General features: G+C 48.7%; 1 long non-coding RNA gene across 1 annotated transcript in view; it reads right to left on the bottom strand.

The window, feature by feature from the left end:
- LOC306814083 overlaps positions 1–14926 on the bottom strand; it is a 432110-nt gene that overhangs the window by 284577 nt on the left and 132607 nt on the right. The gene's annotated exons all lie outside the window — the stretch shown is intronic.

The following is a 14926-nucleotide window of genomic DNA, read 5'->3' as shown; positions in this document are numbered from 1 at the left end:
AACAGTTCTCCCTTCTGTTCCCAATCTAACTCTATCTTTGAGACCTCTATCTGTGCAGCCTGATCTACCTGCTTGTTGTGCCTGTGTTCTTCATTAGCCCAACTCTTGGGAACATGGGCATCCACATGACAGACTTTCAAAGGTAGCTTCTCTACCCGAGTGGCAATGTCTTTCCACTCATCAGCAGCCCAGATTGGTTTTCCTCTACGTTGCCAGTCAGCCTTTTTCCACCTTTCCAGCCAACCCCACAGAGCATTGGCTACCATCCACGAATCAGTGTAAAGGTAGAGCTTTGGCCATTTCTCTCTCTCAGCAATGTCCAAGGCTAGCTGAACAGCTTTGAGTTCAGCAAGTTGACTCGATCCACCTTCTCCTTCGGTAGCTTGTGCAACCTGTCGTGTGGGGCTCCATACGGCAGCTTTCCACTTCCGGTTCATCCCCACAATGCGGCAGGAACCGTTGATGAAAAGGGCGTAGCGTGTTTCTTCTGCTGGCAGCTGGTTGTATGGTGGAGCTTCTTCAGCCCGGGTCACTTGCTTCTGCTCCTCTTCATCAGCGAGACCAAAATCTTCACCTTCTGGCCAGTTTGTAATTATCTCCAAAATACCAGGGCGATTCGGGTTACCAATACGGGCGCGCTGCGTGATGAGGGCAATCCACTTGCTCCATGTGGCGTCGGTGGCGTGGTGAGTAGAGGGAACCTTTCCTTTGAACATCCACCCCAGCACTGGCAGTTGGGGTGCCAGGAGAAGCTGTGCTTCTGTGCCAATCACCTCTGAGGCAGCTTGAACTCCCTCAGAGGCAGCCAAGATTTCCTTCTCTGTGGGAATGTATTTGGCTTCAGACCCTTTGTAACTTCTGCTCCAGAATCCCAGGGGTCGGCCTTGGGTCTCGCCAGGCACCTTCTGCCAAAGGCTTCAGGACAGACCATGGTTCCCAGCTGCAGAGTAGAGCACATTCTTTACCTCTGGTCCTGTCCTGACTGGGCCAAGGGCCACTGCATGAGCGATTTCCTGTTTGATCTGGGCAAAGGCTTGCTGTTGTTCAGGGCCCCAGTGGAAATCGTTCTTCTTGCGAGTGACCTGGTAGAGAGGGCTGACAATCTGACTGTACTCGGGCATATGCATTCTCTAAAAGCCTATGGCACCTAGGAAAGCTTGTGTTTCCTTCTTGCTTGTTGGTGGAGACATTGCAGTGATCTTATTGATGACCTCAGTGCGGATCTGGCGCCGTCCATCCTGCCACTTCACTCCCAGGAACTGGATCTCTCGGGCAGGTCCTTCGTCTTTGTTCTTTTTAATGACGAAACCGGCTCCCAGCAAAATCTGGATGATCTTCTCTCCTTTCTCAAATACCTCCATTGCTGTGTTCCCCCACACAATGATGTCATCGATGTACTGCAAATGTTCTGGAGCCTCACCCTTCTGCAGTGCAGCCTGGATCAGTCCATGGCAGATGGTGGGGCTGTGCTTCCACCCCTGGAGCAGTCGGTTCCAGGCGTACTGCACGCCCCTCCAGGTGAAAGCAAACTGAGGCCTGCACTCTGCTGACAAAGGAATGGAGAAGAATGCATTTGCAATGTCAGTGGTGGCATACCACCTTGCTGCCTTGGACTCCAGCTCGTACTGGAGGTCCAGCATGTCCAGCATGGCAGCGCTCAGCAGTGGAGTCACTTCATTCAATGCCCGAGAGTCCACAGTCAGTCTCCATTCTCCATCAGATTTCTGCACAGGCCAGATAGGACTGTTGAAGGGTGAGTGGCTCTTGCTGACCACCCCTTGGCTCTCTAGATCACGGATCACCTTGTGGATAGGGATCACAGCATCTCGATTTGTCTGGTACTGCCGGCGGTGCACTGTCATGGTGGCAATTGGCACCTGTTGCTCTGTCACTTTCAGGAGTCCTACTGCAGAGGGGTTTTCTGACAGTCCAGGCAAGGTGTTCAACTGCTTAATGCTCTCTGTCGCTACAGCAGCTATTCCAAAAGCCCACCTGAACCCCTTTGGGTCTTTGTAGTAGCCATTCCTGAGGAAGTCTATGCCTAGAATGCACAGTGTCCCTGGGCCAGTTACAATTGGATGTTTCTGCCACCCCTTCCCTGTCAGGCTAATCTCAGCTTCCAGCAAAGTGAATTCCTGTGATCCCCCCGTCACCCCAACAATGGAAACAGGTACCTTCCCCACATGTTCTGATGGTATCAGGGTGCATTGGGAACCAGTATCAACTAGCACTTTATGTTTCTGTGGCTTTGATGTACCAGGCCATCGCACCCACACTATCCAATAAATTGTGTCATTCCATGCCTCTCCCTGGCTAGAGGCAGGGCCCCTCTAGCCCTGGTTATTATTTCTTTCCTGGGCATACATAGTGGAGGTTCCTTCCTGGGGATCTGACAGAACATCCTCCTTGCTGTAATACCCTGTACCTTGCTTGTGGGAGGTTGAGGCTACCTTCATTTTAGTGTGGCTCCCTCGGTTAGCATTTCCCTCCCTGAGCTGACGCACCCGTGCTGCCAGGACAGAAGTGGGTTTCCCATCCCATTTTCCCATGTCTTCCCCATGGTCTCGCAGGAAACACCACAGGTCAGCTCGTGAGGTGTACCCTCTCTCCCTTGCTGGGGGACGTGAAGCTCTGACTTGGGGGCCTGTGACTCTTACTGGTGCTACGCTGATCTTCCTCACCTCCTCAATTCTCTCCATCATCTCCTCCCTCATATCCCTCATCCTATCTTTGACCTGTTGGAGGTCCCTGGCCACGGCAGAGACATTAGCCTGCATTGGGCCATTCATCATGCTCTCAAAATTTCTGAGTTTGTTGGCAATAGAACACACCTTCTCTGGGTGGTTATCAGCATTAATCATTGCTATGTAGGTGGTATATTGAGATGGCCCCAGGGTTGCCAGATTCCACAACATCTGCCCTGTGCACTTGACCTTGTCAGGGTCATTGTCATGCTGTCCATCCCTCCCAAAGAGTACCTCTAATACTGCTGTCTCTCTAAGCTGCTGGATCCCTTCCTCAAGGGTCTTCCAGCGCATCCTACGGTGGTGCTCCTGCATTCTCTCTCTGTGTACAAACTTCTCTCTCACTCTGATTAAAAGCCGGTCCCAGAGGGAAAGGAGGCCTTGCTCCCTTATGAATATCTGGTCCACACCTGAATCCTGGGCGAAGGATCCCAAATTCCTGGCCTCAGTTCTATCCAGTTGTACACCTGTTCCCGTAAGGTCCCAGACCCGGAGTAACCAAGTTGTAAAGGGCTCACGGCCCCGCTGTGCAATGTCTTTACGCAGGTTACAGAGACTATCGTATGAGAGGGACTCGGTGACAATCTCAACCTCTGGCTCCCTTGCTGGTTGTGAGGACCCTCCTTGCTGATCCCCATTATCTAGGTGCCTCATTTTAATCTTAGATTTCCTAGTTTCCACAGGAGCAACTGCTGTTGGCTGTGGCTGTTCCTGTGATCCAGCTGGAACCTGGACAGATACAACATCTACGGGTTTTACTGCAGCATCATCTGACTCTCCCTCTTTAGGGCAGGGGGAGGGTTTCTCACCAGCTGGAGAAAAATACTCCTTCATCATCTGGCTATGCTCCTTCAACATCTGGCTTTGCCCCTTCAACATTTGGCCTATATCCTTCACTAGAGCCCCCACCCACTGTGGGTGGCTCATTTCTGTGGTGGGCTGTGGGGCAGGATTAGGCTCTGGGGCAGCATTCCTAGTCCCTCGGGCAGAGGCAGGTTCTGGGGCAACTTCCCTAGTCCCAGGGGCCTAGGCAGGTTCTGGGACAACATCCCTAGTCCCAGGGGCAGGCTCTGGGGCAACATCCCTAGTCCCTGGGGCAGAGGCAGGTTCTGGGGCAACATCTCTAATCCCTGGGGCAGGTATCAGAGTTGTTGTCCAAGCCAATATTCCCTTGTTTCTGAATGCTAAGGGAACATGCCTATCAGCAACACCAGCCACTGATTAATAACACTAGCAATTAAAGCAGATCTGAAATCCTTGAGAACCGGTGGGGTAGCCTCAAAATCTGGGTGATGGGTTGGGAGAAAATTTCCCTTGCACTCGTTATCTCACAGTAAGTACCATTACTGAAATAGCCCCAGAAACACGCAGTTAGAGTACGATAGCTCCGGATCCATGCAACCGCTTCCCAGAAAAAATTAAAAACCCATGAATTCCTGACATAATCAATCCACCAAACGAATCGGATAATAGCTACAGTAACTTTGGTGAGGGGGCCCATATTCAAATAAGGGCTTGCAAATAAGAGGGAGATGGCTGTGACCACATGCAGCCCAAACCAGATTAAACCAGACAACATATTGCCACTTAAGAGAGCTGTTATTCCTGTCTTAACTCTCAACTCAGTGCCCTCTGTCCCACATCTGGGCGCCAAAATCTGTTTTAGTTTGAAAGGACAGGTGTCTGCCAGTAAGGGCAGAAGTTTCCCTTTGAAATAGAGACTTTGGTTCCACTCCCCCCAAATATTATAATTGTTTGAATCAAGGACCCTGAGGCAGAGATAAGGGAGTGGGAATAACAGCTCTTTTACTGATATATCTAACTGTACAAGCAGAAAACAACAGCAGTTGTTAAAATTGCTAACAGAACAGAATAGATAACTCGGTGTCAGCCCCTTTAGATGCAAGCACGCTGTCTCTGTGCCTAGTTCCAGCTCGGAGCTGCTGAGGGGCAGGCAGGGGGCATAGGCGGTAGGGGGCGGCAGCGGCCACGCCGGTCTCGGGTGGGAACGGGCTGGAGCGGCGGCTCCTCGCTCACCGTGTGTGTCCGGGGGATCAGCTGTGTCCGCAGAGGCAGGAGGCTGGAACGGGGCAGATGCAGGGCAGATGATCACAGAGGGTCTGGCTCTCCTGTGCTCCGGCCGCGTGGCTGAAGATCTGGGCGTCCTCCTCCCCCGCTGGTTGGAAACACGAGACACAAGTCGTCCCCGCCCCGTCCCGCCCCCGGAAGCCTCAGAGGCCCCTCCGGGAGCCGCGGCAATTGACACCTTTTGTCTAGAGTCATCAGAGATCCTGGGTTTAACCAGGCCAGCTCCATTGGCATGATAATGGCAAAAATTCTTTCAACTGACACAGTAATAGAAAAACACTCAACCCCCAACACCAGTCCTCTAATTTGTCTAGGTATCTCTGCAGGCCCTCTGTATTGGTTTTTCACAGCCTGGTTTTTGGTAGCAGGAGGGCCAAAAAGATGGCTCCTGTGAAAAGGTGTTGGAAGCTTCCACCATGTTTAGCAGAGCCAATCTCTGATGGCTTTGAAGATGGACATGCTGCTGGTTGTTGGATTTTCTCTTCTCTCTGGCCCTCTGGCTAGCTCCAGACCAGAGGAGGATGAGGACCCATGCGGACAAAGGCAAAAGACAAAGGAGGCTCCTTTTCCTGGGATATTGTCCAGCAGTTTATTCCCAAACAGATTCCAAGGAAAAGAGAGCCCGAGAGAACATGGTGGGGGAAGTTTAAACCCAGGATGAGGGGAGGAGGAAAACTGAATCACAACCAATGGGATCATGGTGGTGGGGAGGGGAGAAGGGAGGGCTGAACCAATTCCACAGACCTTGGGGGAAACACAAAACAAACTATTTTCAGTGCAATATACAAACCCATAACTTAGTGCAAGACAACGTCTCCCCTTTTTTCTTAAATAAAGTTAAAAGGAAGGCTGGTTTATTCTGATTTAGATTATGGATTTGCCCATCACTTATGATTTGCAGGCAAATTAGATTGCTTTTGGTTTGCCAACTCTATGCAGCTGACTTCTGAGGTAGTAGGAATTAGACTGTTAATGGCTTTGAAAATTAAGCAACGTAGAATTCTGAATGCCAACACTATAAGAAAAAGAACAACAAAACACAATAAAATTGTTTTAACTATTGGAGTCCACAACCCCATGAGTTTCCAGCCTTTGAAGAGTCCACTGAATCAATCCTCAGATTCTTGTTTCACTTGTCTGATCAAGCTTTTCATTTCTCAGAGGGCTGCATGGATGTTGGGAGCTTTGGAGGTTTGTTTCATGCAAAAAAGACCTTCAAATTCCTCACATTTGTGTCCATGCAGTAGCAGGAGGAAGTCTATGACTGCACGATTTTGGAGTGTGGCCTGCCTGGTAATTTTCTTGTCTTCTAGGAGGGAGCTGATGGCAGTTGATGTTAAATTTGCCTGTTTGATCACCCAGCACTCTAGGTGGCCCAATTCACCTAGAACCTTGGCTGCTGCCACCCATGGAAGGAACAGGGACACAGCAATCCATTTTGACATGGACCAATGAAAAATTTCAGAATTACAATTTGGGTCCAAATGGCCAGCACTTCTCTTGAATTTTGTTGGCTGAATTGTTTTTATGAGTCCATTCGCCAATTAAGGTTTGGTTGGGCGCCAACAGGGACAACTGCCAAAAGGTACCTGGCCCTCCTAATAGGCGAGAAGGGATCTCTGCCCATGCCCAATCTCTGCAAATTAAGAACAGACTCCTAGGGAGACTTTTGTAACTTGAATGGTATGGATTGTCTGCTGCAACATGGCTCAGAATATTACACCTCCTTTTGGTGGTGAACTTCTCTCAATATTGCAGTATGTTGTGAAATGCTTTGGTGCTAGATAATGGGCTGTAGGTAAAGTGAACACAGTATGGTGCCGAGGAGGAACCCAATAGCTCTAATTCTTGGGGTTCCTGAGCTGTTTTGGGCAAATTTGGCAGCCACTCCTCTACAGGGTTCTTAATCATTATAGCCCACCGCTGACGATTTTGGCGTGGTTGGATGCTGTTTGGCTCAGGACCTGGGTTAGGCATAGGTGTGTCAAAGATGGCTGGATATTCTCCAACCTGCAATGGAATCCCTACAAGGCAAGTGGACATAGGGTGTCTTGCTGCTGCAGTGGACAAGCATGTATTTTCCTGCTGGAACGTCTGTGCCAGGGTCACCCTGATGTTTTGGCATGGCTGAGGGACGATCCACACAGCTGTAAGACTGCTCAGTGCGAACAGGATGACAACTTGGATGGGGCTCATCGCGAGCTTGATGGGGAGGTAGGATTTTTCCTAAAAAGATAAACAAACCTTTATAAACATATTAAAAGCCAGCGAGTCTGCTGGAATGTAGCCAGATCTTAGGAAGGTTTTGTCTCCTCTTTCTGGCGGCATCTTCTTTTTGAAGCAATGGCTGCTTGTTTCTCAACCCCTTTCTGCTGGAGCTGGATTTTTGGGGACGAAAGGTTTTGCCTACTTTTGTGGTATCCATTGCGGGCCTGAGGGGGTGGATACTTACAAATAGCCACGCCCCCAGGTAACAAGTTCATAAGGGCCCTTGGCCTCCCAAGTTTCTGGGCCCTTAATAAGACAGTTGGATGCTGGGACAATTTAAACTGATTACTGCTGTTAAAGTGACGTACCACTGGAGGACTCTTAATTTTCAAATGAACAATTTAGAAAATTAATTGTAAATTTGGCTTTTCAAAGATTTTCTTGTGGCAACATCCACACCGTTGAACTGCTCTGTCTAGCCAGGACTTGATTGAGCATCTGATGGGCATCTGACCTTACGTGCATCATATGGAATGGATGCTCTCAATGTGAAACTAAATAAATTAGTTTTGAGAGCAACCTTAAGAAATGCTCATTATCAATGTCTTTGAGAACTGCCTGCTTCGCCCTGGACACCCTGCCACATAGGTAGAGTCGGCTACTAAATTAATTTGTCCCAACAACTACACAAAGGTTCTTATGACTGCGGCCAGTTCAGCTACCTGGGGCGACCCCTCCACATGCTCAACATCAGCTTCCCAATGCTGAGTCTGGGGATTTCTCCAAGTCATCACCGACTTGTGTGAAGGCCCAGACGTGAACACTGTGAGAGCTTTGAGTGGCCTACAGCTCTTCTTCTCACGAGGAATGAGGTGGAATTCCTCATTAAACCATTTGTGTGATGGGACGTGGACTGATATTTGTCCACTGTAGCTGTCCAGAGATAATTGGAGGTTGGCATTGCTCTGGGGCAGGTGCTTGTCCTGGTTTCAAGAACAGGTGTCTGCCGATAAAGGCAGAAGTTTTCCATTGAAATAGAGACTTTAATTCCACTCCCTCCAAGTATTATAATTGTTTGAATCAAGAACTCTGAGGTAGAGGTAAGGGGGTAGGAATAACAGCTCTTTTACTAATATCTAACCGTACAAGCAGAAAAACAACAGCAGTTGTTAAAATTACCAACAAAACAGAACAGATAACTCGGTTCCAGTCCCTTCTTTAGCTGCAGGCACACTCTCTCTGTGCTCGGTCCCGGTGCTGCAGACAGAGCAAAGCCCGAAGCTGCAGAGAGCAGGCGGGAGCAGAGGCAGGAGGGGGCGGCAGCGGCCACACCGGTCTCAGGTGGGAGTGGGCTGGAGAGGGCAGCTCCTCACTCACCGTTTAGTTTCTGGTGGTCAGCTGTGTCCTCAGAGGTAGGAGGCTGGAACGGGGCAGATGCAGGGCAGGTGATCGCTGACCATCTGGCTTTCCTGTGTTTGGCCACGTGGCTGGAGGAGGGGGGGTGTCCTCCTCTCAGCTCCTTTCACCGGAAACATGAGCAACCCGTCCGGAAGCCGCTGCCACCTACCCCTTTTGTCTGGAGTCATCAAAGATCCTAGGTATAACCCGGCAAGCTCCATTAGCATGATAATGGGAAAACTTCTTTAAATTGACACAGTAATAGAAAAACACTCAACCCCCAACAGTGCTCGAACATCTCTTTGATCAACCTCTCCGGACAGTTCCTTCCCTCCTCAGAATGTTTGACTGGGAAGTGAATACACACAAAGTCACAAGCAGCCAGCTCATGCAGCCTTATCGTAGCTTTCCGAATCAGCTGAGCCATCAGCTCTTGTGGCTTGGTGATGGTCTTGGATCGTTGGTGGGAGAGGATGACCCACTCTATGATTAAGAGTGAATCTTTCTTCCCTTCTATTCATTGGAATATCAAACGGTGCAGGTGTGGCAGTTTTCCCAGGACAATGAATTCGAAAGGCAGCTCAGGCTAATAAAGATGAGCCTGCCTCTTGGCCAAAGCCTTTTGTGCGTTTCCAAATTCAGCTTTTTCCTCTGGGGTCAGTTCCCTGGGAGCAACCAGCTCTCTCTTCCCCTTCAATAAATTGGAGAGGGGCTCTAGGTCCTCATTGGTGAGGCCTAGCCAGGGCCTGACCCAGTTCAAAGATCAACACAAGGAATGGAGATCTGCTAGGGCTTTGGGATCACTATGGACTTCTAATTTCTGCGGCACAACAGTCCATGCAGTGATCTCCAAGCCCAGGTATTTCCAAGGTGGCATCCTTTGGACTTCCTGTAGTTGGAATCCCGCAGAGGTTAAAACTTTAACCACTAGGTCAAGTGTATGTTGGAGTATAGAGTCATCGAGGGCACACACAAGCACATCATCCATGTAGTGAAGGATGACAGCTTCCCTTTTTTGGGTGCTCACCGGGTATAGCAATGAGGCCACATACAACTGGCACATGGAAGGACTGCACTTCATCCCCTTTGGGAGTACTTTCCAGTGGTAGTGCTTCATTGTGGCTTCTTGATTGATAGTAGGATTCGAGAAGGCAAACCGTGGGGCATCTTCTGGGTGTAGGGGAATTTGGAAGAAACAATCTTGATGTCCAGGACAGCCAATTGCCAGTTTCGGGGAGCATCGTTGGGGAAGGAATCCCAGGTTGGAGTGACCCCATGTCCACAATTACTTTGTTTATTTCCCGGAGGTCGTGGAGGACCCACCATTTATCCTTCCCCGGCTTCTTTATTACAAAGACCGGGGAGTTCCAAGGGCTTGTCATCTCTTCTATATAGTCTTTGGGCAATTGCTCCTCCACGAGCTTTTTGAGTGCCTTAAGCTTTTCTTTACTTAGTGGTCACTGTCCTAGCCAAATTTGAGTGTCATCTATCCATGTTAACTTGTGGATAGGGTGCTCTACAGTGGCTGTCTCTAAAAATCCTGGGGACTCTTAGGGATAAATAATTTGACTCCCCTCTGGGACATGGTCTCTCTCCCCACCACGGGGCACTTGTAGTTGGTGACAAACGTATGAACACTGGCCAGTTTTTCCTCTGGCCTGTTGTAGTCAGTGAGTCAGGGGTCTCTCTGAATTCTTCAGAGAGAAATCAGAGTGAAGGGATTGAATTAAAGCCTTTGGATGGATTGAAGTATATGAAGCCACTCACACATAAAATAGACGTTTAAGTAGAAGTAAGTTAGTAATTTTAGGGTGAGTTCTAATGCTTTTACTAAGTGAAAAATTTTAAATGCCATAGCAGCAGAGCGAGTTCTAGTGAAGGTTGAAACATAGTGATATCTTCAGGAAGAGGCTCCAGGCCCACAGTGGTCGACAGTGCTTAGACATTAGAGCTACAGTAAGAATATTGCTTACATTTCTTAGAACAAGATAGGTTGTATGCGTAGTTCTATACGTAACCTGGTGTGCCAAGAAACTAGAATTCTAATAGGTTAAGGAGTGGTGGTCCAAGTTTGTGTCTTAGCTTGTTGGAAAAATTCTATATAAGAGTATGTATTGGGGAGAGTTGTTGATTTTAGCCATTGTGGCTTTTAGCCACTTGCTTTTAGCCATTGGCTTCTGCCAGGGCTTTTAGCCATTCGCTTATTGCCACTGCATTTGCCATTGCCACTGCTTTTGCTATTGCTTGTCTGCTTGCCTGTTGAGAATGATGTGCTATGCAATAAGATGTGTTTTGTAATAAATAACCTTCTTAACTATTAGCTGCTTTGTTTATTTAAGACAACCTGATGAAATAAGAGCCTAAGAGCTCCGAGTAGGAGCCAAAGAGCTCCGGAGTAGGTGCCTAGAGCACTGGAGGTCCGAGAACCTCACACCGGCCCTTCAATTTGTACGATGCTTTTTGAGATCTTTGCCAATTTGACCTCTCCTACACCTTGGATTTTGCCAGCCACGGGTTGCAACTCCCAATGTGACAGCCACATCCTCTCAGGCATGATCGTCACATCTGCCCCTGTGTCAAGCACCCCTTCCACGTGGAGATAGAGATGGTCTGATCCACGTGTTATGTTACATGCCAGAGAGGGTTTGTCCTCGCCAACCACTTCTGCCCAGTAGACAACTGGTGCTTTTTCATCTACTGGGACCTCAGCTGGAACAGGAATGGCCTGGGTGAGGATTTGCCCCTTGGCCAAATAGAAGGGTGGCTGAGGGCAGCACACCAGGAGAATGAGGTGAGTTATGTCTCCCTTGATGATCATGGGAGCCACCTCAATCTCCAGGGGTGTGTGTGCCGTGTCCCCAATAACAAAATACTCACTTTCCAATCCTGTGTTTTTTATTGCCACATCCTCTGAGTTGTCTGGCAGGTCCACTCCAATGACTGTCCAACCAGTAGACCTGAAAAGAAAGGCTTTGGTAGTCACGAGCCTGAAACGCCTGTGAGTCTGCCAAACTTTGCTAAGTAAGCATTTGTCATTTTTATTTTCCAGCTGTCCCGCACCCTGCTTTCCTTCCTCCCTCTTTTTTGTTAAGAGAGAGACTTTCCCCACTCTGGAGCCCACTGTATTTTTATTATGGTGTGCATTTATCTCACAGGTGGGTCCACGCTCTGGTCTCAGTTTTTTTGTTTGTTGGTTGCTCCTTCTTTCTGGTTTTTCTTCTTCTGCTGCTGGCTTTGAGGACAGTCTCTAGCGAAGTTTTCTGGCTTCTTGCACTGGAAGCAGATGACCTGTTGAAGCTGCTCTGGTGACATCAGTTGCTTCTTTAGTCCTGGTGTTACAACTGCTGCAGTCTTTGGGTTTGCCAGTCCCAGTTTCCTCTCTTGCTCACAGAACAGCTCTGCTTTCTTGGCACATGCTTTATCATCTATGCTAGTGTAGGCGGAGGATCAATGGGCAGTCCTAGGATCACCATGCAGCAGGTTTCGTTGGCATTCCTCTGAGCCACCTCCTTAATCAATACTGCCTATACCACTGGGACTTCCACTTGCCTCTCTATCTGTGCACGAAGCTGGTCAACAAACTGCAAGAAATTCTCTGAGGCACACTGTTTAATATTAATATAGATACCCTTGGCTTCAACTGTTGGTAACTGGTTAAATATTTTTTTAAGCTTTACAGATATTATCTAAAACGACTTTGGATAAAACCTGAGTTTGGTTCTCGGGGCTAGTCCAGTCCCCCTCACCGCATAAATGTTCATATGTATTATCATTCCTATCAGTGTCTTTGTCTCCCTGGGAGCTTTGCTGAAGCTCTCCTAGGAGTCCCTTCAGAGATCTTTTCCACATGCTTTCCCACAGATCAAATTCTGAGGGGGTTAAAAGGCACTGGAAAAGATCTCAGACATCGGCTGGCACTAACTCATGTGAGTTCATCATCATCCCTTTAAAGATCTCACTGTCTTGGCAAGACTCCCTTTGAATTTTGCAAATTTCCTTTTTTATTTTGGTAGGAGAAAGGCTGATAGCTTCTATTTCCATTTCTTCTACCAGAATATATGACAGGAGCTGTTGAGGGTATGGCTTCCTTTTCCTGGTTCTGACCTCTGGGTTCTTTATCCCTAGGGTCCCCCCCCGTGGGAACCAGAAGGTGGGCCAGCTCCCCTGCAAGAATTGGTAGGGGGGACACCTCCCCCTCTCCAGGAACTGGGAGGGGGGAGCACCTCCTCCCCTGTCCCTACACCTGTTGCAACCCAGAGGGGAGCCACGTCCCCCTCCATCCCTGCAGGAACCCGGAGGGGGAAAACCTTCCCCCCCGCGCCCGCAGAAACCCAGTAGGGAGACCACCTCCCCCCCACCCCCGCAGGGACCGAAAGGCAGGCCACCCCTTCCCTCTACCCCCAGCCCCGTGGGAACTTGAGGTTGGGCACCGCTCCCTCCACCCCCACCCCAGTTGCAACCCAAGGGCGGGGCGTGGGAAGCCTGAACTGGAGAGGGGGCAGAGCCAATGGGGTGGGAGGGCCAACCTTGGGAACCAGGATTGCAACACATGGGGGCGGGTTTGCAGGATGACGTCATGCAGGGTGGGAACATGGAGGAGAGAGAGGGAGGGGCGTCTGAGAGGAGGAAAGGGTTAAGGGATGGGAAAGGATTGGGGGTGGGGACAAGTGGGTAAAAGGGATTGTGGGAAGAAGAAGGGTAGGATGGAGGCCCTGCCATGTGGTTAGCACCATCTTGGGTCCTTGCCACATGGCCAACAGCCTTCTGAGGTCAGCCATGTGGCTGGCGCCATCTTGGATTTCAGCCATGTGATCAGCACTTTGTGGATGGGGGGATCATCTTTAAAGAAATTCCTGTTGTTGCCTAGGTGCCGTTTATTAGACAATTGCAAAAGTGTTGCAAGTTCGGCATCAGTGGTCTATTGTGGCTGTAACATAGAGAAGTTCAAAGGAATTTTGGCCAGCAATGCCCCCAGACCGCACACTTCTCCTTTGGGGTGCTTATTATCACATTGTAAGGAGGGTAATTTTGGGCAAGAGTTACGTAAGTTTAAGTTGATTGATTATTGTAACACTTGGTGGCAAAAATATGTCTTGCAGAATGGGAAAACGTGGCTAGAAAACGGGTCTTTGCAATCTGACAGGATTTCACAGTTACTGATGTTTTGTAAACAGGAGGGCAAACTGGGTGAAGTTCTGTACTTCGATTTGTTTTTCTATTTGTGGGAAAAGCCAGAGTGGCTGGCTGAGTGTGGGTTAATTATTGTTAAAGTACCTCTAAACAATAAGTGCATGGCTTGTGTTCAAAGGAAGCATTGTTTAGAACATCTGGCATTGGATGAAAGTTTATATTGGAAAGATGATATGGATGGAGAATTGCTGGTAGCCCCCATGGCATCAGGGGAATCTGACTCTACCCCACTTGGCCCTATTTCACCTGACCCACTTACCCTCCCTGCTGAAAGGTACCCTCCTCCCCCACTGACTCCTGCTCAATGATACCTGTTATAAATGAGCACAAAGGGCCATACTCAAAGCCAATTTGAAAAATTTATTGAGTACAGACGGCAAAAGCAAATTGCAGCGCTGGGTGGCAGGGAGACTCCGCTCCACAAAACTGCCACGCCTGATCGAGTTGCAAGTCCCCCTTTTAAGTTCTTGCTGATTCATCTTTCCAGCTCGTTCTGCTTGCTCCTTTTTTCCTAAAAAAATTACTAAGACGTTTGGTTATTGTGCTAGCCTAAGTAATCAGTAATCACATACCCACAGACCAGCCCGCATCCCCGGGCTTCAAGATTACTTATCTTAAGCCTGCATGTCCGGGTTTCAAGATAACCTATCTTACAACGAACAAAAAGGTCACCATTCCCTCACAATCCCCCCTTTTTTCTATTTACCTATTTTTGTTTGTTGTATCTCTGGAGCTCTTTTCTGCTAAGTTCTAAGCAATCCTCAGTTTCGACACCATCTAGAGGCTCATATTTCGCCCGTATCAGCATAAGGTGGGCAGCTTCTAATCTCCCCTTTACAATATTAATTAGTTTGTTAAAAATACAGGGGCCGAATGTCAATCCGATTACCAGTAAAACTATAGGTCCTGCTATAGTAGATAAAAGGCTGGTTAGCCAAGGGGAATGATTGAACCATGATTCATACCAACTTTGTTGAGCCTCTCGTTCCCTTTTTCATTGCTCTAGCTGTTTTTGGAGCTCAGCCATAGTGTCTATGACTATGCCGGTATGATCTGCATACGTGCAGCACTCTTCCCGTAAGGCTACACATAATCCCCCTTGTTGTAAGAACAACAGGTCCAACCCTCTACGATTTTGCAACACTACTTCTGATAAAGACCTTACTGATTTTACCAAGCCATCAATAGCCTTTTCAATTCTACTTAGGTCTTCATTCACTGACATTCTCAGATCCCTCATCCCTTGCTGCTGGTTTACTAGGGACGCTACTCCGGTACCGATCCCGGCCCCCCCAACA

The sequence above is a fragment of the Erithacus rubecula genome (assembly GCF_903797595.1).
Source record: "Erithacus rubecula genome assembly, contig: SUPER_W_unloc_1, whole genome shotgun sequence".
NCBI classification, from domain to species: Eukaryota; Metazoa; Chordata; class Aves; order Passeriformes; family Muscicapidae; genus Erithacus; species Erithacus rubecula.
Note: the sequence above shows the minus strand (reverse complement) of the source record. Positions and strands in the feature narration are given on the sequence as shown.